The sequence below is a fragment of the Nicotiana tomentosiformis genome, chromosome 7, assembly GCF_000390325.3.
Source record: "Nicotiana tomentosiformis chromosome 7, ASM39032v3, whole genome shotgun sequence".
In the NCBI taxonomy this organism is placed as follows: Eukaryota; Viridiplantae; Streptophyta; class Magnoliopsida; order Solanales; family Solanaceae; genus Nicotiana; species Nicotiana tomentosiformis.
Window position 1 is genome coordinate 73633083 of NC_090818.1, and position 21711 is coordinate 73654793.

Genomic DNA, 21711 nt, shown 5'->3' on the forward strand with positions numbered 1-21711 from the left:
CAACCTGCTGGGATAATTGGTGACCCTTACCATATTCGCTTCTATCTACTTGGTCACTTCTTCCTTTATCCTCAGACTCAAAGCTTAAATTTTCTAGGTTTCTGCTTGACTGGCGGTCTGGTAGGATATGTGGGAAGTCGATGCGAGACAATGTTAGTACTTAATCCTATCATGTCATCATATGACCATGCAACACATCAATGTATTGTCGGAGGAGCTCAACTAGTTTTTCTTTCTACTCCTCTTACGTTAGTACTTAATCCTATAACTACCCTAATATTGCTCCTGAGACCTGGGAAATCTCATCCTCTTACGTTGCCCTTGCTCAGCCCTTTCTGTACCCTGCTGCCGACGCCTACCCCTTTCTATATTCTGGGCGAATGCCTGAATCCGGGAGATATCCATACTATCCTGCAATGCAGCGGTGGCACATGCCTCGGTTAACTCTGGGGCTAACCCTGCTATAAACCTGTGAATCCTGTCCCGCATAGTAGCAACTATGGATGGTGCATATCTGGCCAATGAGTCAAAATGGAGACTATACTCTCGAACACTCATATTACCCTGCTTGAGGGCTAGAAACTGATCGACTCGAGCCTGTCGGATCTCCCGTGGTAAGTACTGGTCAAGGAAGGCATCTGAAAAATTCCCCCAAATAGCTGGAGGTGCATCACGTCCCCTGGACCTCTCCCATCCCTCATACCAAAGGATGGCTATATCTCGGAGTCGAAAAGCTGCTAGCTCAACTGCCTCTTTCTCCGTGGCATGCATAACACGAAAGATCCTGTGAAGCTGATCTATGAAATCTTGTGGGTCCTCCCTCTGATCTGTCCCCGTGAACTCTGGGGGACTCAAAGCAATAAACTCTCGGACCCTTGAACTCCCAGACCCCTCAGAAGTTCCTGCACTAGCTGATGCCCTAGCCTGTTGCTGGGTAGCTACCAACTGTGTCAACAAATGCACCGCACTCCTTAAGTCCCGATCTGATGGAAGTGGAGGGGGAACTGGATGTGCGGTTTCCCTAGGAATCTCCGTAGTTGGTGGAGGAGCCGGTAATGGCTGAGTAGGGGTCTCACCTTGAGCCTCAGACTGGGCCCCATCTACTGGGGGTACCCTGCTGGTCCCCTCACCTACTGCTGTATCTCTCCTCTGGCTAGCCGTAGTCTTCCTAGTCACCGTCATCTGTGCATGCAAACACCAACACATAAGTTTAATTCAAATTTCCTATAACTCAGTTCTATAGCACGATTTAGATTTCAAAGAAGGGTAACCAACTCCTAAATGCCCTGTAGTTCCTTGCTTATATAATGTGGTGCACAACACATCTATAAACAAGACCCTACTAGACACGGCTTGTAGACTCCCTAGGACAAGAACTGCTCTGATACCAAGTTTGTCACGCCCCGAACCTAGGAGCGAGACAAGCACCCGGTGCCTCACCTAACCTGGCGTACCAAATTGCGACGAAGGGACTCTGAACACATAATGTCATACTTTGGCCATGGGGCCACCTTGTAAGACAATTTGCGAAGCAAAATATAAAACTGAATGGAAACTAGCGCTAACTAAACATCAATATAAAGCTAGGCTGAAAAGGCCGTCATAGCTACTACAGCTGACAAACCACCAAATTATACATACCAGGCCTACAAACCCAACATACTGCACTAACCAACAGGATATGTCTACAAGCCTCTACTGATAGATGTACTATGATCGGAATAGGGCCCCGACCTACCCATAACATATATACAGATATACATAAGATGTACACAACACTCTAGACCTGGCAACTCCGAAAGGCGTGGAGCTTACCGATCAGGCTGAACTCGGGAAACACCTACTGAGGAGATCTACTCGTCTGTCTATCTGAACCTGCATGCATGAAATGCAGCGTCCCCGGAAAAGGGACGTCAGTACGAAATAATGTACCGAGTATGTAAGGCAATAACATAACTGAAAATCAAAACTGAACTGATAATATAATAACTGGAAGTAACTGGGAGTCAAAGATGATCTGGAGATATACTTACCTGCTGATACTGACTCAACTCCTTCAATATAGTAAGTAAAATAATTGTACGGCCTTATAAGGCTCGGTATATATAACTGCTCTGCCATAGTAGGCTCGCTCATAGGCGCTCGGCCATACTAGGCTATGTATCTCGACCATGCTGGGCTCGCTCATAGGCGCTCGGCCACAGTAGGCTCGGTATATAACTTTCCATCTGATCAGAGGTTGCCCAATAGGGGCCTGCCCATCGATTATAGCTCGATGGTAATGAAAATACTGTAATACTGTATATATAGACTTGCTGCTCTCTTGACTGGAAGAAGACAATACTAAAATTGAATATAGAGTCTCGATAAGGAATAATATTGTAACTTATGAGACTAGAATAGTGTGAATAAATTCATGAATATGAACTTCTCTTTTTGTCTCATTACTAACACATGTAGCTACGAGATCATGCCAAAATGAAGGAAGGCTTAGCCTTAACATACCTTATCACAATCTTTCCAATCACCAAGTTGAACTCACCTCTTTGCACCTTAATCTACAAGAACGATAATAATACTATCGTTAAGTTACGAAAGGTACAACTATCGCACAACGAACGACAAACTTATTTTGTATTAAAACGGGCAGCATCTCCCCTATAATCCTTACTTCCTCCAAATTCAAGATAACACCAACAATACAAGAACAGAACAATAACAACATATATACATCATTTTCCAGCCCTATATATATATATATATATATCATTTTCCAGCCCTATATACACCATCAAATACTACCAAACAGCCCAACACACCCCAATCTCTCCGTACACAAAACGACTACCGTAGTAGGGTCAAACGACCCGAAAATGTTATGACGAACGACCAGCCAACAACCCTAAATTTATATGGTGTTTATAAACCCCATTCCTCCTCCAAAACTCCACAAAATAGTAGTAAAACACGCAGCCCAACAGCAAGACAAAACAGTCCACAAAACAGTCCGCTACAAGTGAATAACTCGAACTCACGGCTTCCGATCACCGTCCCGTGAGTTCTTACAAGTATAGAACGACTTACCATGAATTTACAGAAGAAAAATTGGATGAAAGAGAGCAGTAAACTCACCTTATTTGTTGGATAACTCAGCTCCTATCTTGGTTCTTCAAACTCTAGGTTTTACCTCCTATTAGAACTTGAAAGGGAGAGAAAATCAATTAGGGTTTGTGGGAAATATTTGGGAGGATTCTTTGCAGAGCTTATATCTGGTTATTATGCTATATTTTAAGTCTAATATATGAAGAAAATAGGCCCTTAAAAGGCCTCTTTGGACGACCCGAAATGGCCCATTTTTGGGCTTTCATTTAAGCAAGTAGGTGACACACCTACTTGTCACCTAGCAGCTTGCGCAGTATCGCACAAATGCCCATATCTTTCTACTCCAATGTCGTATTGACAAACGGTTTAATGCGTTGGAAAATAGATTCATAGATCTTTAATTTGATGGGTGGAACACCCCATAACTCTTAGTATATGGGAGAAAATCGCAGTTACATTTGACCCAAAATTTCAGTAAAACTTATGAGTGTAACTTGTGATGACTTTCATCGACTTTTGTTCCACAACTCGCTTGACATTAAAACATAACACACGGATGTCATACGACTAATATAAATCATAACATAATCTCCTTATCATGTTAATCACCCTAGTCTCACCCCAAAGGTACATGTTATAACATTCCCAACTTGTCGACTTTCGACGAAACATTGTTTTATTTAATTGCTTTAGCTTCTGAACTGTCCAACCCTCTTTGTACTTGTTGTTCATGATCTTCAATATTTGTAACCTCAGAGGTAACATGATTAACTTACTTTATATACTTTTAAATATTATCTCATTTTTGGTCCTACATTAGTTTGCTTACGACGCATTTTTACGTACGAAAATATAGGGTGTAACATCACTCCCCCCTTGGGAACATTCGTCCTCGAATGTTTACTCTTAGAGACTTTGGAAAATTTTGCCAAGGTATCCTTCGTACACTAGGTTAAAACCAACCTGCACGTAGCCAGAAACATACTATGCATGCCACATATGGCCAATCTTTATGAATAGCAGCAATTTGCCTCACCGACCGTATATCATAAATATTGAAAGTGAAAAATAAAAGCTTACCTGATGACCTGCTAGCCTACATAGAGCTATGTTGTAGCGTCCCATCTCGAACCATATCTTCAGTTTGAAATAGGTGGGGGTATTTAGACTTCATTTCTTCCTTCGATTCCCACGTCATCTCTTCTACATTCTTGCTCCTCCATAAAACCTTTACGGAAGCTACCTCCTTATTTCATAGATTGCGGATTTGTCGGTCTAGGATGGCAACTGGAATTTCCTCGTATGACAAGTCCTCTGTAATCTGTACATCATCCGTGGGCACCACTCGGGTAGGATTGCCAATGCACTTCCGTAGCATAGATACGTGAAAAACCGGATGGACAGACTCCAATTCTGAGGGCAACTCTAACTCATAAGCTACTTGGCCCACTCTCCGAATGATCCTATAAGGCCCAATATACCGTGGGCTAAGCTTGCCTTTCTTGCCAAACCTCATCACGCCCTTCATAGGTGATACCTTTAAGAATACCCAGTCATTAATCCTGAACTCTAAGTCTCGTCGCCGCACGTCAGAATATGACTTCTGACGACTCTGAGCTGTCAACAGTCGCTCCCGGATAAGCTTTACTTTCTCTATGGCCTGTTGAACCAGGTCTGGCCCATATAACCCAGATTCCCCAACATCAAACCACCCTATAGGAGATCTGCACTTACGCCCATACAAAGCCTCGTACGGAGCCATCTGAATACTGGAGTGGTAACTGTTATTATATGCAAACTCGACAAGAGGTAGATGTTCATCCCAACTTCTTTTAAAATCCAACACACATACTCGTAACATATCCTCGAGCGTCTGAATTGTGCGCTCGGCTTGTCCATCAGTCTGTGGATGAAAAGCTGTGCTGAGATTCACCTGAGTCCCTAGACCTCTCTGAAATGACCTCCAAAAATGTGCTGTAAACTGAGCCCCACGGTCAGATATAATAGAAACTGGTACTCCGTGTAGCCGCACTATCTCCTTAATATATAACTTTGCATAATCTTCTGCTGTATATGTAGATCTGACCGGTAGGAAGTGAGCTGATTTCGTGAGCCTATCGACTATCACCCATATGGAATCGAACTTACGATTAGAACGAGGTAAACCCGTGATAAAGTCCATGTTTATCGCCTCCCATTTCCATGTCGGGATCTCTATAGTCTGCATTAGCCCTCCAGGCTTCTGGTGCTCTATCTTCACTTGCTGGCAACTAGTACATTGGGCGACAAACTCAGCAATGTTCTTCTTCATATCATTCCACCAGTACACATCCTTAATGTCATGATACATCTTCGTCGACCCAGGATGGATGGAATACCATGAATAATGTGCCTCTGACATAATCCTGTCTCGTAGCCCTGCTACATCTGGAACACACAAACGACCCCTATATCTGAGAACCCCATCTCCCTTTAGCTCTAACAGTGGTTTCTTCTGTTGCGGAACTCGCTCTCTCAGCTCGACCAACTCTGGGTCCTCGTACTGCCTTTCCTTGACTTCTGCTATGAGGGATGATTTTGTAGTGTTTTGGAATACAACTCCACCATCCTCAGAATCTACTAACCAAACCCCCAACGAAGACAATTGATGAATCTCTCTAGCTAATTGTCTTTTCTCGGGATCTACATGTGCTAAGCTACCCATAGATCGGCGACTAAATGCATCTGCTACAACATTAGCTTTCCCTGGATGGTAGAGAATGTTAACATCGTAATCTTTCAATAACTCAAGCCATCGCCTCTGTCGCAAATTCAACTCTTTCTGCTTGAAGATATATTGCAGGCTTTTATGATCAGTAAATACATCAACATGAACACCATATAAATAATGCCGCCATATCTTAAGTGCATGGACAACCGCAGCTAACTCGAGGTCGTGGGTCGGATAATTCCTCTCGTGCTTCCTCAACTGCCTTGAAGCATACGTAATTACCTTCCCATGTTGCATCAGGACACATCCTAACCCGACACCTGATGCATCACAATACACGGCATAACCCTCTAGACCCTCTGGAAGTGTTAGAACTGAAGCTGAGGTCAACCTGTTCTTAAGCTCTTGGAAACTCTGCTCACAAGCCTCTGTCCATTGAAACTTAGTTTCTTTCTGTGTCAACTTCATCAATGGTGCCGAAAGGGAAGAAAAACCCTCTACGAACCTCCGATAGTATCCTGCTAAGCCTAGAAAGCTACGAACCTCTGTCGGAGTGGTAGGTCTAGGCCAAGATTTCACGGCCTCAATCTTCTGAGTGTCCACCTTTATCCCTTCATCTGATACAATATGCCCCAAGAATGCTACAGACTTCAACCAGAACTCACATTTAGAAAACTTAGCATACAACTTACGATCACGGAGGGTTTGGAGTACCGCTCGTAGGTGGTCCGCATGCTCATCCTCTGAACGGGAATAAACCAGAATATCATCAATAAATACTATCACGAACAGATCTAAAAATGGCCGGAATAGGCTATTCATCAAGTCCATAAATACAGCGGGTGCATTAGTCAACCCGAAGGACATGACAAGGAACTCGAAGTGGCCATATCGGGTCCTGAAGGCTGTCTTCAGAATATCTTTTTCCCGAACTCTGACCTGGTGGTACCCCGACCTCAAATCTATCTTTGAAAAGCATCTAGCCCCTGCAACTGATCAAACAAGTCATCGATCCTTGGAAGTGGATACTTATTCTTAATAGTTACCTTGTTCAGCTGCCTATAATCGATACACATCCTCAGCGAGCCGTCTTTCTTCCGCACAAATAGTACTGGTGCACCCTAAGGTGAGGTACTGGGCCTGATGTAACCTTTCTCCAGCAAATCTTTTAACTGCTCCTTCAACTCCTTCAATTCGCCAGGTGCCATTCTATACGGAGGGACGAATATTGGTTGAGTTCCTGGAAGCAAATCGATGCTAAAATCAATCTCTCGCTCTGGAGGAATACCTGGAAGCTCATCTGGAAACACATCTGCATACTCTTTAACTGCGGGAATAGACTGAAGTGTAGGTATCTCAGCATCTGCATCTCTAACTCGCACAATATGATAAATGCACCCTTTTGCAATCATTTTCCTCGCCTTCAGATAGGAAATAAACCTACCTCTGGGTGTTGGTGTATTACCTACCCATTCAAGGACTGGCTCACCCGAAAAATGAAATCTGGCTGCCTTTGCTCGGCAATCAACTGTGGCATAGCAAGCTGCCAACCAGTCCATGCCCATGATAGCATCAAAATGCATCATCTCTGGCTCAACTAGGTCAGCTGAGGTCTGACGACTACAAATTGTCACTGTACAACCTCGGTAAACCCGTCTAGCAATAATCGATTCTCCGACCGGTGTAGATACCGCAAAAGGATCACTTAGTATTTCAGGCACTATACCAAACTTCCTCGCGACAAATGGGATAATATACGATAAAGTAGATCCTGGGTCTATCAAAGCATAAGCATCGTGAGAGCAAATGGTTAATATACCTGTCACAACGTCTGGTGAAGACTCCTAGTCCTGTCGACCCGCTAAAGCATAGATACGGTTCTGATTACCACTTGAACTGGAACCTCTACCTCTGCCCCGACCTCTACCAGCCGAAGACTGAGACTCGCGCCCTGAAGGATGCACGGACATAGATGATCCTGTTGCTGAACTCGCTGGTTGTGCCATTCCCCCCGAATCTCTATTTGGGCAATCTCGCATCATATGCCCTGGACACCCACATGTATAACAAGCATTAGAACCTGCTCGGCATTGGCCCAAGTGTCCTCTACCACAGATGTCAAACCGTGGAGGAAATGACCATGTCTGCGCAGATCCTCACTGTCGCTGCAAACCCGACGCCCGTGAGCTCTCACCTGGTCCTGACTGATTATAGCGGTCATACCTGTAACCCTGTAACTGAGGTGGCGGAGGCCTAGGTGGCCGTCCGAAGTACTGGGTCCTATAACTACCCTAATATAGCTCCTGAGGCCTGGGAAATCTCATCCTCTTACGTTGCCCTTGCTCAGCCCTTTCTGTACCCTGCTGCCGACGCCTACCCCTTTCTATATTCTGGGCGAATGCCTGAATCCGAGAGATATCCATACTATCCTGCAATGCAGCGGTGGCACATGCCTCGGTTAACTCTAGGGCTAACCCTGCTATAAACCTGTGAATCCTGTCCCGCATAGTAGCAACTATGGATGGTGCATATCTGGCCAATGAGTCAAAACAGAGACTATACTCTCGAACACTCATATTACCCTGCTTGAGGGCTAGAAACTGATCGACTCGAGCCTGTCGGATCTCCCGTGGTAAGTACTGGTCAAGGAAGGCATCTGAAAAATTCCCCCAAATAGCTGGAGGTGCATCACGTCCCCTGGACCTCTCCCATCCCTCATACCAAAGGATGGCTATATCTCGGAGTCGAAAAGCTGCTAGCTCAACTGCCTCTTTCTCCGTGGCATGCATAACACAAAAGATCCTGTGAAGCTGATCTATGAAATTCTGTGGGTCCTCCCTCTGATATGTCCCCGTGAACTCTGGGGGACTCAAAGCAATAAACTCTTGGACCCTTGAACTCCCAGACCCCTCAGAAGTTCCTGCACTAGCTGATGCCCTAGCCTGTTGCTGGGTAGCTACCAACTGTGTCAACAAATGCACCGCACTCCTTAAGTCCGGATCTGATGGAAGTGGAGGGGGAACTGGATGTGCAGTTTCCCTAGGAATCTCCGTAGTTGGTGGAGGAGCCGGTAATGGCTGAGTAGGGGTCTCACCTTGAGCCTCAGACTGGGCCCCATCTACTGGGGGTACCCTGCTGGTCCCCTCACCTACTGTTGTATCTCTCCTCTGGCTAGCCGTAGTCTTCCTAGTCACCGTCATCTGTGCATGCAAACACCAACACATAAGTTTAATTCAAATTTCCTATAACTCAGTTCTATAGCACGATTTAGATTTCAAAGAAGGGTAACCAACTCCTAAATGCCCTGTAGTTCCCTGCTTATATAATGTGGTGCACAACACATCTATAAACAAGACCCTACTAGACACGGCTTGTAGACTTCCTAGGACAGAACTGCTCTGATACCAAGTTTGTCACGCCCCGAACCTAGGAGCGAGACAAGCACCCGGTGCCTCACCTAACCTGGCGTACCAAATTGCGACGAAGGGACTCTGAACACATAATGTCATACTTTGGCCATGGGGCCACCTTGTAAGACAATTTGCGAAGCAAAATATAAAACTGAATGGAAACTAGCGCTAACTAAACATCAATATAAAGCTAGGCTGAAAAGGCCGTCATAGCTACTACAGCTGACAAACCACCAAATTATACATACCAGGCCTACAAACCCAACATACTGCACTAACCAACAGGATATGTCTACAAGCCTCTACTGATAGATGTACTATGATCGGAATAAGGGCCCCGACCTACCCATAACATATATACAGATATACATAAGATGTACACAACACTCTAGACCTGGCAACTCCGAAAGGCGTGGAGCTTACCGATCAGGCTGAACTCGGGAAACACCTACTGAGGAGATCTACTCGTCTGTCTATCTGAACCTGCATGCATGAAATGCAGCATCCCCGGAAAAGGGACGTCAGTACGAAATAATGTACCGAGTATGTAAGGCAATAACATAACTGAAAATCGAAACTGAACTGATAATATAATAACTGGAAGTAACTGGGAGTCAAAGATGATCTGGAGATATACTTACCTGCTGATACTGACTCAACTCCTTCAATATAGTAAGTAAAATAATTGTACGGCCTTATAAGGCTCGGTATATATAACTGCTCTGCCATAGTAGGCTCGCTCATAGGCGCTCGGCCATACTAGGCTATGTATCTCGACCATGCTGGGCTCGCTCATAGGCGCTCGGCCACAGTAGGCTCGGTATATAACTTTCCATCTGATCAGAGGTTGCCCAATAGGGGCCTGCCCATCGATTATAGCTCGATGGTAATGAAAATACTGTAATACTGTATATATAGGCTTGCTGCTCTCTTGACTGGAAGAAGACAATACTAAAATTGAATATAGAGTCTCGATAAGGAATAATATTGTAACTTATGAGACTAGAATAGTGTGAATAAATTCATGAATATGAACTTCTCTTTTTGTCTCATTACTAACACATGTAGCTACGAGATCATGCCAAAATGAAGGAAGGCTTAGCCTTAACATACCTTATCACAATCTTTCCAATCACCAAGTTGAACTCACCTCTTTGCACCTTAATCTACAAGAACGATAATAATACTATCGTTAAGTTACGAAAGGTACAACTATCGCACAACGAACGACAAACTTATTTTGTATTAAAACGGGCAGCATCTCCCCTATAATCCTTACTTCCTCCAAATTCAAGATAACACCAACAATACAAGAACAGAACAATAACAACATATATACATCATTTTCCAGCCCTATATACACCATCAAATACTACCAAACAGCCCAACGCACCCCAATCTCTTCGTACACAAAACGACTACCGTAGTAGTGTCAAACAACCCGAAAATGTTATGACGAACGACCAGCCAACCACCCTAAATTTATATGGTGTTTATAAACCCCATTCCTCCTCCAAAACTCCATAAAATAGTAGTAAAACACGCAGCCCAACAGCAACACAAAACAGTCCACAAAACAGTCCGCTACAAGTGAATAACTCGAACTCAAGGCTTCCGATCACCGTCCCGTGAGTTCTTACAAGTATAGAATGACTTACCATGAATTTACAGAAGAAAAATTGGATGAAAGAGAGCAGTAAAGTCACCTTATTTGTTGGATAACTCAGCTCTTATCTTGGTTCTTCAAACTCTAGGTTTTATCTCCAATTAGAACTTGAAAGAGAGAGAAAATCAATTAGGGTTTGTGGGAAATATTTGGGAGGATTCTTTGCAGAGCTTATGTCTGGTTATTATGCTATATTTTAAGTCTAATATATGAAGAAAATAGGCCCTTAAAAGGCCTCTTTGGACGACCCGAAATGGCCCATTTTTGGGCTTTCATATAAGCAAGTAGGTGACACACCTACTTGTCACCTAGCAGCTTGTGCAGTATCGCACAAATGCCCATATCTTTCTACTCCAATATCGTATTGACAAACGGTTTAATGCGTTGGAAAATAGACTCATAGATATTTAATTTGATGGGTGGAACACCCCATAACTCTAAGTATATTGGGAAAAAATCGCAGTTACAGTTGACCCAAAATTTCAGTAAAACTTATGAGTGTAACTTGTGATGACTTTCATCGACTTTTGTTCCACAACTCGCTTGACATTAAAACATAACACACGGATGTCATATGACTAATATAAATCATAACATAATCTCCTTATCATGTTAATCACCCTAGTCTCACCCCAAAGGTACATGTTATAACATTCCCAACTTGTCGACTTTTGACGAAACATTGTTTTATTTAATTGCTTTAGCTTCTGAACTGTCCAACCCTCTTTGTACTTGTTGTTCATGATCTTCAATATTTGTAACCTCAGAGGTAACATGATTAACTTACTTTATATACTTTTAAATATTATCTCATTTTTGGTCCTACATTAGTTTGCTTACGACGCATTTTTACGTATGAAAATATAGGGTGTAACACTTTCACGTCTCCTTCATTTCCAAGGTTGACCACTTCTGTTTCGTCGAGGTTGGGATTTTTTTGACTCTCCAGCTGTTTGATTTCCTATGGGAGATTGTCTGGCATCATACTCTCGTCATACTCCTCGTAGTCTGGGTCGTTGCACTCGACGGTTTCGTTACATGTCAAAATCGTGGAACGGGGATTTTTAGCATTTTGATTACTGAAAAGAAAGCTAAGTATAAATGAAGCGGTAAATAAAGTTGCAATATTTTGAAAAAATGATTCTTTTTATTTCATCAAATGGGGAACGTCCAAGCGATCAAAAGACACAAATGACAAAAAGTCATAGACGCAATGCATGTCTCAATTGACCGTGCGCTTTTCAAAAAGAAAACTTTTACAGTTCCATACTACCAAGACTCCCGGTGAACCAAAGATGGACCGCCGGTCCAATTCCGCAGCTCTTCCCCTAGTTTAGCATCCTTGATAGTCGGTGTCTTGATATTAGTCCCTTCACAGCATTCTTCATTCATATTCACGAATAGTTTTCCCATCCCATCGATGATATCATCTTCTGGTACTAAACTCTGGCCCGGACTTGAAACATGCTCTAGCACAAAAAATCTTTTTTCCTGGAGCTACCAGTATGAGCTTTCCCCACTAAAGGCTAATATACTATGCCGTCCCTTTCTTTCTGCCAATTAGGTTCAATCGGCTCTGTGATCCCGTCCGACCTGGCTCCCAACCCTGTTCTTGGTCTGTATCTATATTTCATCATCTCCCTCATAGCCATCTTGGATCTATATGGTGACTGCATTTCCAAGTTTTGTTTAGTCTCTTCCATTTCGATGGTCTGCATGATTTCCACTACATGGAAAACAACTCTGTCTAGCCCTTCAATGAATGGAACAACATACTCCAAATAAGCAAAGTGACCCCACTCGCCATGGACCATGATCTCCTTACATCCCCACTCAAATTTCATGCATTGGTGTAGAGTGGACGGGATGGCCCCTGCCATCTATATCCAGGGCCTTCCCCATAGCAAGTTGTTCTAAGAAGAAATATCCATTACTTGAAATAATATGGGAAATTCGACCGGCCCGATCTGCAAAGCCAAATAAATTTCTCCGATGACATCCTTCTGCGAACCATCAAAGGCACTTACCCTCACATGGATTTCCTTGACATCCCTCAAATGGATTCCCAACTCTCGTAAAGAGAAAGCGGACAAATGTTGACTCCTGACCCTCTATCGACCAGTACTCGGGACACCACTTTGTCCCCACATTTGACAGTGATATGAAGAGCTTTGTTATGTGTTGCGCCTTCGATGGGAAGTTCGTCTCTTCTGAAAGTGATCATATTTTCTTCGACCATTTTTCCAATTATTACGGCCAGCGCCTCACTAGTGCTGTTGCTTGGTACACTTACCCCGCTTAGTAATTTTAACAGGGCATCCTTATGACTGTTGGAGTTCATCAGCAAGTCCATGATTAATATCTGTGCTGGAGTTCTCTTCAGCTACTCCTCCACGGAGTACTCTTTGGTTGAAATTCTCTTCCAGAATTTGGCGGCTTCTGGGTCTGTTATGTTCCTTCTTTGAATCTTCTTTTTCCCCAAGTTCCTCGACTTGCATCTTCAAGAGTGTAGCATCTCCCAGACCTAGTCATACCATGGGCTGCGGTAGAGTTTGTCATCTTGGCCTTCCCCTTCTGCTGGAATGTCCTTGGAATAATTTTGTATTCCTGACTCTCTTCGTCCCCTGTATTAACGACATGTTGTAGCCGATAAGTCTGAACTGTCATTGTAGGTATCACTTGTACTGTAATCATTGGAGCCCTTTGAGATGGGATCCTCGCAGCTGCTACATTTCTTATTATGACAATCGTTCCCTTAAGATCATATTCCTCATCCAATGTGATCATGTTGACACCGGAGTGCACTGAATGGCTCCACTCTTGATCAGTATTTCAATCTCATTTTTCAGCTTAAAACAGTCTTCAGTATCACGCATAGGGATGTTGGAATGGTACATGCACCTTTTAGTTGCATAAAAATACTTGGAGGGATACTCAGGGACCCTTCCTTCCACTTGATGTATCAAACCCGCTCTTCTCAATCTCTCGAACAATTGGGCCAGAGGCTTAGCAATCGAGGTATAATTTCTGGGATGCCTCTCTTAAAAATTGAGATGAGGGTGTGGTGCATAAGTGGGTCGGTTTTGGTGGGTAGTGGTTTGGACATAAGCATATGGTCATTGTGGTTTCGGGTTGTTGTGGGCTCGAGGAGGGTTGTATTGGGGTTGGAGATAGTAATATGGTTGGGTGTTATAGACTGGAGCGTAAGTGGGTGGTGGTGAATATTTTTTTGGGTAATAGGAAGTATTTCTGTGATGTGTGTTGGGTTGATAGTAAGGGATGACTGCTGAGACCTCCTCTTTCTTCTTCTTTCCGCTACCGATTGACCCTAATTGGATTGCCTTGCTGACCGCTTGCAGTGCTTCCATGGATTGTACTTTACCTGATTTTATACCGTTCTAAGAAATCTCCCATCTTGACCAGCTTGGGGAATTTTTATCCCATCATTCTCATCATTTTTTCAACGTATATCCCTTTCTAGGCTCTAATGAAATACTTGGTTAATTCACTGTCGTCCAGTGGAGGTTGCGCCCTGGCGGCCTCTGATCTCCACCGACATGCATATTCTTGGAATGACTCGGATGGCTTTTTTTGTAGGTTAACTAGTGCCGAACCTATCGAGAGTGATCTCTGTGTTAAATCGAAAGTGATTCATGAAGTCCTCCGCCATATCTTGTCAGGTTCTCTAGTTTCGCGGATCCTGTCGAGTATATCAGGTGAGTGCTTCTCCCATCATGCTCCTTATAAATAACTTCATTCTTTGCTTCTCGTTCCTCCCCACTCTGACTAACTTGTCACAATATGCCCTCAAATACGTGTGGGATCACCCATCCTATTGAAGATATCAAACTTTGGAGGCTTATACCCTGTCGGCATATCTACATCCGGATGGATACACAGATCCTTGTAGTCTAAACTTTCACTTCCCCGGGCAACTTGGAGGTTCTTCATTTGTTTTCTCAAGATTTGCGGTTGCTCAGATACTGACTCTTCTTCCTTACGCCTGGCTTTCATCTCCATCTCGGCGTCTTGGTCAATCTCATAAGGCACCCTGACTGTGACATGTGTTGTAAAGGTAGGTTCAGAAATGGCATATACAAGTGGAACATACCGCTCATGGGCGGTGGTATGTGCTGATTTGGGTGATTGGTAATAGTGACTCCATCACGAGGAGAGGTGTGAGTTGCATTGGTGGTGATAGGCGGGTTTTATGGTGCTTGAATGTATTGTGATGCGTAGGGAGTGTGGATAGGGGGATTTGGTGGGTTTGCGGGGGTTATTGGAGGTATGACTTGATTGGTGGGGACTGAAGTTATGGTATTGTTATTTTAGCATGATGTGGAAGGAAAGTGGTCAGGAATTTAATCCAAAGAAGGAAAGCGAGGTGGTTGAGAAAGTGTTGTCACGGCCAGATGTGCTAGTTCCATGATATGATGTACTTCTTCCCTTAGAGACTCCATCTCCCGGGCCATCTTGGCCACGTGTTCGTCATTCCTGGTATCGTCCTTTTCTCCCAATCGCCCTGGGATGTCGGCTATGACCAAAGCATGTTCAATCAGGTTTTCTATAGCTGACATCTTTCTCTTTGATCTTAGATTGTACGGTGGTTTCGACAGTTTTGGGTCGACACAAACAAACTTTTCTTTTGGGGAGTAATAATAAAGTAAAAGAAAAGACAAGAAGAAAAAAAAAGAAAAAAGAAGTAGGAGTCAGTTTCTTCATTTATACAAATAGAAAATCATACAAAGAAATTAATTCACACCGTAAGGCTACCGCATTTTCCTAGAATTTATGGGACCTCTCATTGCTGGAGGTCGGCCTAAATCGCAGATGTTTGACAAATAATTAGACTTGACACATTTAGATCCGAAGCAAGTTTGTTTTCATTGATAACTTTTGGACTGAGATAAGTGGGAACAAAGATTACATCACTGTTTCTGATATTCATAGAACTACATGGGCTTAAACAACTAGCCCTTTAGGAAAGTAAAAAGAAAACTGGGATAAGGGTACAAAGTGGGAAAGAAGGGGAAATCAACCAACTTCTAGTAACCATCCCCGGAATCATTTCCCATCTCCTCTTCTTCTTCTGGTTCTTTCTCCGGGTCTTCTTCAAACTCCTCCTCGTCATCGTTGAACTCAGACCCTTCCTCTGGATCTTCTTCCGGCTCCATCCCAGACTCTATTTGGATGCACTCCACTACCCGCTCATCGTCATTAGCAGGTGGCAACATGTGATCGATGGATCCTGAGATCACTTGACGGTGCATTGAGGTAGTCACAAGGTAATGTGGCAGAATCTCATGGTAGATTTGCAAAGCAGCCATTGCGCCCTCCAACCAGGTTGTACCCTCTCTGCTTGGTCGGGCTAGCTCGTCTTCCTCGTTGATCGAGACATAATACTCCGGAGTGAACCACGAGTTTTAACCCATCGGCATTGTGACCAGGTTGTTCCACTCTTCTTGGAGCTTTCTTATCCTAGGGATCGGAATATGTCTATTGTACTCATCCTCGTACAACACTGTCCTTGTCCATAGAGGTACATCCTGGATCATCCCGAACTGTCTGATAACCTGCATGGGTGAGTATGGTTGGATGCCCTCAAGTCTGATCAGCTTAATGAAGTATTTTTGAGGAGTCCTTAAGATTTTCCTTCCACCTAACCATGATAGCTTCCAGTTGACCCATTCTCCACTTACATTGGTCAGCATTTCCCTCCACTCTACTTGCCCATGTGGGGAGACCCAATACCTCATCCACTAGTTGTGGTTGCGGATCATGTTGCTTACGCCCACAAAGTAGTAAATGGTCGCCTCTCGCTTGAAGAAATTTTCTGTATCACAGATCTGAAGTAGCAAGTCATAACCCTTAAATAAATCATACCCTCATGCCCATGCGAAAAAAGCCCTCAGAAACAGCTAGCACCATCGACACCAAAGTAGCTTGAATGTGAATCAATCACCATACCAACATCATACCATAGAAGCAATACCCTTCACATGATGGCTAAAACAGAATATATTACAAAAATACAAGATAACCTATTCATATTGTTATGACCATTTTTAACAGCTAGATGGACGGTTCGCTATGATTAATATACTAAGAGGTTCAAAAGGAATCAGTTTCAAACACACATAGAGGCAGGAACATAATTCTATTATTATTAAGAATCAAGCGCTTAAGATCATACATTCTAAGGACATAAAGGCCTATAGTCCAAGCATGTACAATTATGAACTCAACATATATGCTTTAACATCATTCAGTTACACTAATCAAGGATTGGTCTCTAGTATACACATAGGTTAACAACTCCAATTGAAACTCTTTAAAAGGAGTTAACATAGATACAGACCAACAACTTCAATTAGCTTATAAAGGAAATCAGGAGATGATAGATTAACAATCATAATTAAGATTCTTGAGGAATGTCAACAACACTATAGGTTAATTACTACAACTGATATTCTTTAAGGAGTACCAATACAAATACAGTTTAGCAGTTTCAAAATACAATTAATAACCCCTAATTAAGAGACACAAATTGATAACTTCAAATAGAAAATTCAAGAAGTGTTGACAAGGGTTCAAAGCTGCAACCATTATTAGAGCTTCTATTGGTACTGTCAGAGGTACCCAAACTACAATCTGAACTTCTAACGGATACTAACAGGCTCAAAGGTTACAATTAGGACTTCTAAAAGATGTTAGCAAAGCCACAGATTCACAACTTCATTTAGGACTTTATAATAGTATTGACTTCACACTAATCTCATCGAGGATAAAACATGTTGTTATGTTCAAGTAGTAGCAACAAATGACTCTATTTAGAGCTCACAAACTAAGTTTAATCCATTTAAGAGAGCTTAGTGAAGTATCAAAACGGTGTGGGCATGTGAGGGATCATGAAGGATAAACAGAGATACTGAAGATCAAAAATGAGTGCAGAATCCCAAGAACACACACAAAGGACAGCTAGCAGAGATCATATTATACAAAATGTTACTGACAATATCACTATATGAGCTTCAGTGACAAAGATAAGAGTATCATCACATTTGAAAACATGGTAAGCATATCCGGGATAGGGTTTCAGGTAGAATGGAACTCAGCAATTGTATTTTAGCTAAACAAATATGTTATCTTAACCTGAATACATCTCATCCTTACTTCATGACTTAAACAAGGTGTACAGTAATCTCAGAACATACACAAAAGTGATACTAGGATCAAAATAACTTAGGGCAGGTTTACATAGACAGCCATGAGTTTAATAAACCAATCACAGAAGCATATTATGGAGATAAAATAAGCTAAAAGATCACGATTTAGTACTTTTGAACTAAGGCAGCGGGTTGGTTTTCAGCACTAAGTGATTCATACTTTGCTTAAATCAGGACTATTAAGGGAACTACAAAAGTAACATTCACAGCACGTTAACATAACAATCAGAGTAGTGCTAATAGAATCCTTAAAGAGATCAGAAACTAGGTATTGGGAATGTTAAAAAAAATTTAGTCACTTTCAAAGTTAAAATGAAATATGAATCATCAGATACATATCAATACCAATATGTAATTCTAATTTCAATGAATTAAGGAAAGTTCATGATCGCATGAGACTAATTAACAGTCATTAATACGCACATAAAGCAGTTAAATAAACATAAACAAAAAATTAATAACATCATTTAGCAAAAATAGTAAAGCAGTTCATATTAAGGAATTTAGACTAGCAGAAGAATAATAACATTGAGGTTTTAGTGACCTCCTTTGGTGCAGCAAACTAAACGACTGTTCAAGTTAGCCGTTTAGGAAACCAAAAGCTCAACTTTTAACCAGTGACAAACTTAGAGCCAAGAGAAAGAGAGAAGCATAGGTTGAGTGAAAACTCGAAACTTCAAACAAAAAGGCTTAAGCAAATACTCTACTATATCTTAAATATTTGAGAAATGTTAGGTGTAGTTGGTGTATCTTGTCTGTGTCTTTTGTGAGAGCATTTAAGACTACTATTTATAGTGGCCGTTGAGCCTTTCATAGATTCAAACTGTGGTAGTGGAGGATGACGGATGATGAATGATGATAGCAAAGGAGGTAAAATCAGAAAGAGCAGAGGGGGAATCATTGAAGATTTTTACCTGAGTGGCGACATGCCGTTTGAAGGCGTAGGACCATCGGGTAAAGGCCCAATGTCCAAAGGTCGCTATGGCTGACCTCTGGACCAAGAATAATGATGATAACACTACAGATATAGCCATGCATGCCATAGATTTAACAACTCATTAAGAGAAATCCGAGATTGGACATTTCGTCGTTGTATGTAGGGTTTGGATTTGGGTATTTTGAATTTAATGATGGAAATGGAAAATAAATCGTAGGCTGCATATCCTAGGGACAAAGTAGATAATTTTCTGAGTTTGGATTTGAAAGAACGAAGGAGAAGCAGTGTCTCGATGCTAAGGTCGAGATTCTGGTGGTCAAATTGGAAGAACACAAAAGGGGAAAGGTCAGCGGGATTCTCAGATAGTGAAGCAAAAGAGGACGATTTGGTGAGAGGTTTCATGACCTTGCACAAATTTGTGCAAGGTCTGTTGATTGACATTCATGAGAGACTGAGAGAAAGGAGAAGGAAAGAGGAAAGGGAGGCGGCTGAGAAGGGGGTAAATGAATTAGGGTTAAGGGGTTTGGGGGCCGTCTCTAAGGTTAAGCTTTGGAGATAGGATCTGGGCCGTTTGATCTAGTGATCAACGGCCATGAAATTTCGGGTGTTTAGGTTTTTTAGAAGGAATTTTGATTGCCATTGGTGTAATGACCCGACAGGTCATTTTGAACTCTAGCACATCGTTCAGCAGTTTGTGGCCTTTAGTAGCTTCACTTCATGTATTATGACTTCTACGTGTAATCGAAATTGAATTTCGGGAAGTTCGAAGTTGTTGCGGAAGGAAAATTGTCAATTCGAAAGTTTAAGTTGGAAGAGTAGACCAGTGGTTTGACTTTTGGGTAAACGACCTCGGAATCGAAATTTAAAGGTTCTAATTGATTCGTATGATGATTTCAGACTTGGGCGTAAGTTCGGATTGAGTATCGGGTCGCCCGGGAGCATTTCAACGTTTATTATGGAAGGTTGGCATTTTGAAAGTTTAAAGATTTCTTAAGTTTGATTTGAAGTGAATTTTGATGTTATCCATGTCTGTTTGGGGTTCTAAGCCTTGGAATAGGTTCGTATTATGATTGGTGTCTTGCACACAAAATTTGGCGTTATTTCGAGATGTTTAAGTGTAATTTGGACACGTTCGGCGAAATTTAAAAGTTTAAAGAAAGGTTTCGATCATCGATTCATAGTTTTGATGTTGTTTGGCGTGATTTGAAGCTTTGACTAATTCCGTATCGTGTTTTAGAACTTGTTGGTATGGCTGGATGGGGTCCCGGAGGCCTCGGGTGCGAATCATATTGGAATCGGATCGAGTTTTGGACTTAAGGAATTGCTTAAGCTTAAGGCTTCTGGTGTGATCGCACCTGCGAGGTTATGGCCGCATGTGCGAGACTGCAGAAGCGGTTGGGATTGAGGCTGGTAGGATTCGCAAGTGCGAGAAATTTATCACACCTGCGGGCTCGCAGATGCGGGCGGAGGGGCGCAGAAGCGGAAGTGGTCTGGGGCTGGAAGATCGCAGGTGTGGGTGTTGTAGCACACCTGCGGAGCCGCAAGTGCGGTCACGGGCATGTAGGTGCAGAGTGTTGCTCGAGTTGGGGAGTCCGCATATGCGGGTGATTTCCGTAGAAGCAGATGTGCATCTGCGATTGAATGTCTGCAGAAGCAGAAAGCTGGCACCTTAGGGGAAGTCGCATATGCAAGGTAGCTTCCGCAGAAGCGGAGCCGCGGAGGCGCAAGGAGTTCCGCAGGTGCAGAAAATCGACTGGGCAGAATATATATATGCTAGCCAAAACGGGATTTGCTCATTTTATCTCTTTTTTTCTCTCTCTTGGAGCCGACTTTGGGGCGATTTTGGAGAGCTATTTCATCCACCTCTTGGGGGTAGGTGTTTCAAAATCACTTTTGATTATATTTCATGAACACATATGGAATTTTAACATGGAAATTAGGAGAAATTGGGGAATTTTGAAAGAAACCTAGAATTGATAATTTTGGATTTTAACCATGATTTTGGAAGTGGAATTAGGAATAAATGATATATTTGAGTTCGTAATGTTATGGGTAATGTTTATCTTCAAAAAGTTTCGGAATCCGGGCACGTGGGCCCGAGGGTTGACTTTGTTGACTTTTTGAGCGGAGTTGAGAATCATTATAAATAGTTAAACTGTATGCATTGGGGTATATTTTGATTGATTTGCACATTATTTGACTAGTTTTGAATTGATGGCCGTCGGTTCGAGGTATTAGAGAGACATTGGAGCCGGTTATGGAACTTCGGAGCAAGATAAGTCTCTTGTCTAACCTTATGTGGTGGAAATTACACCGCAGGTGTTATTCTTGTTATATGCTACATGTTGTGGGACTTGCGCACGTATGAGGTGACGAGCGTCCGTGCGCATACTATATACTATACTCTCATGCACTCATATTACCCTGTCGAAGGTTCAAGAACTTATCAGCTCTAGCTCATCGTATCTCAGCTGGTAAGTAGTGATGAAGAAAGGCCTCAGAAAATTCCTTCCACACGGCTGGAGGAGCGTTCGGACCCCTAGATCTCTCCCAACTATCATACCATAAAATCGCTAAATCCCATAACCGATAAGAAGCCAACTCTACTGCCTCTGTATCACTAGCATGCATAACACGCAATGTACAATGAACCTGATCAA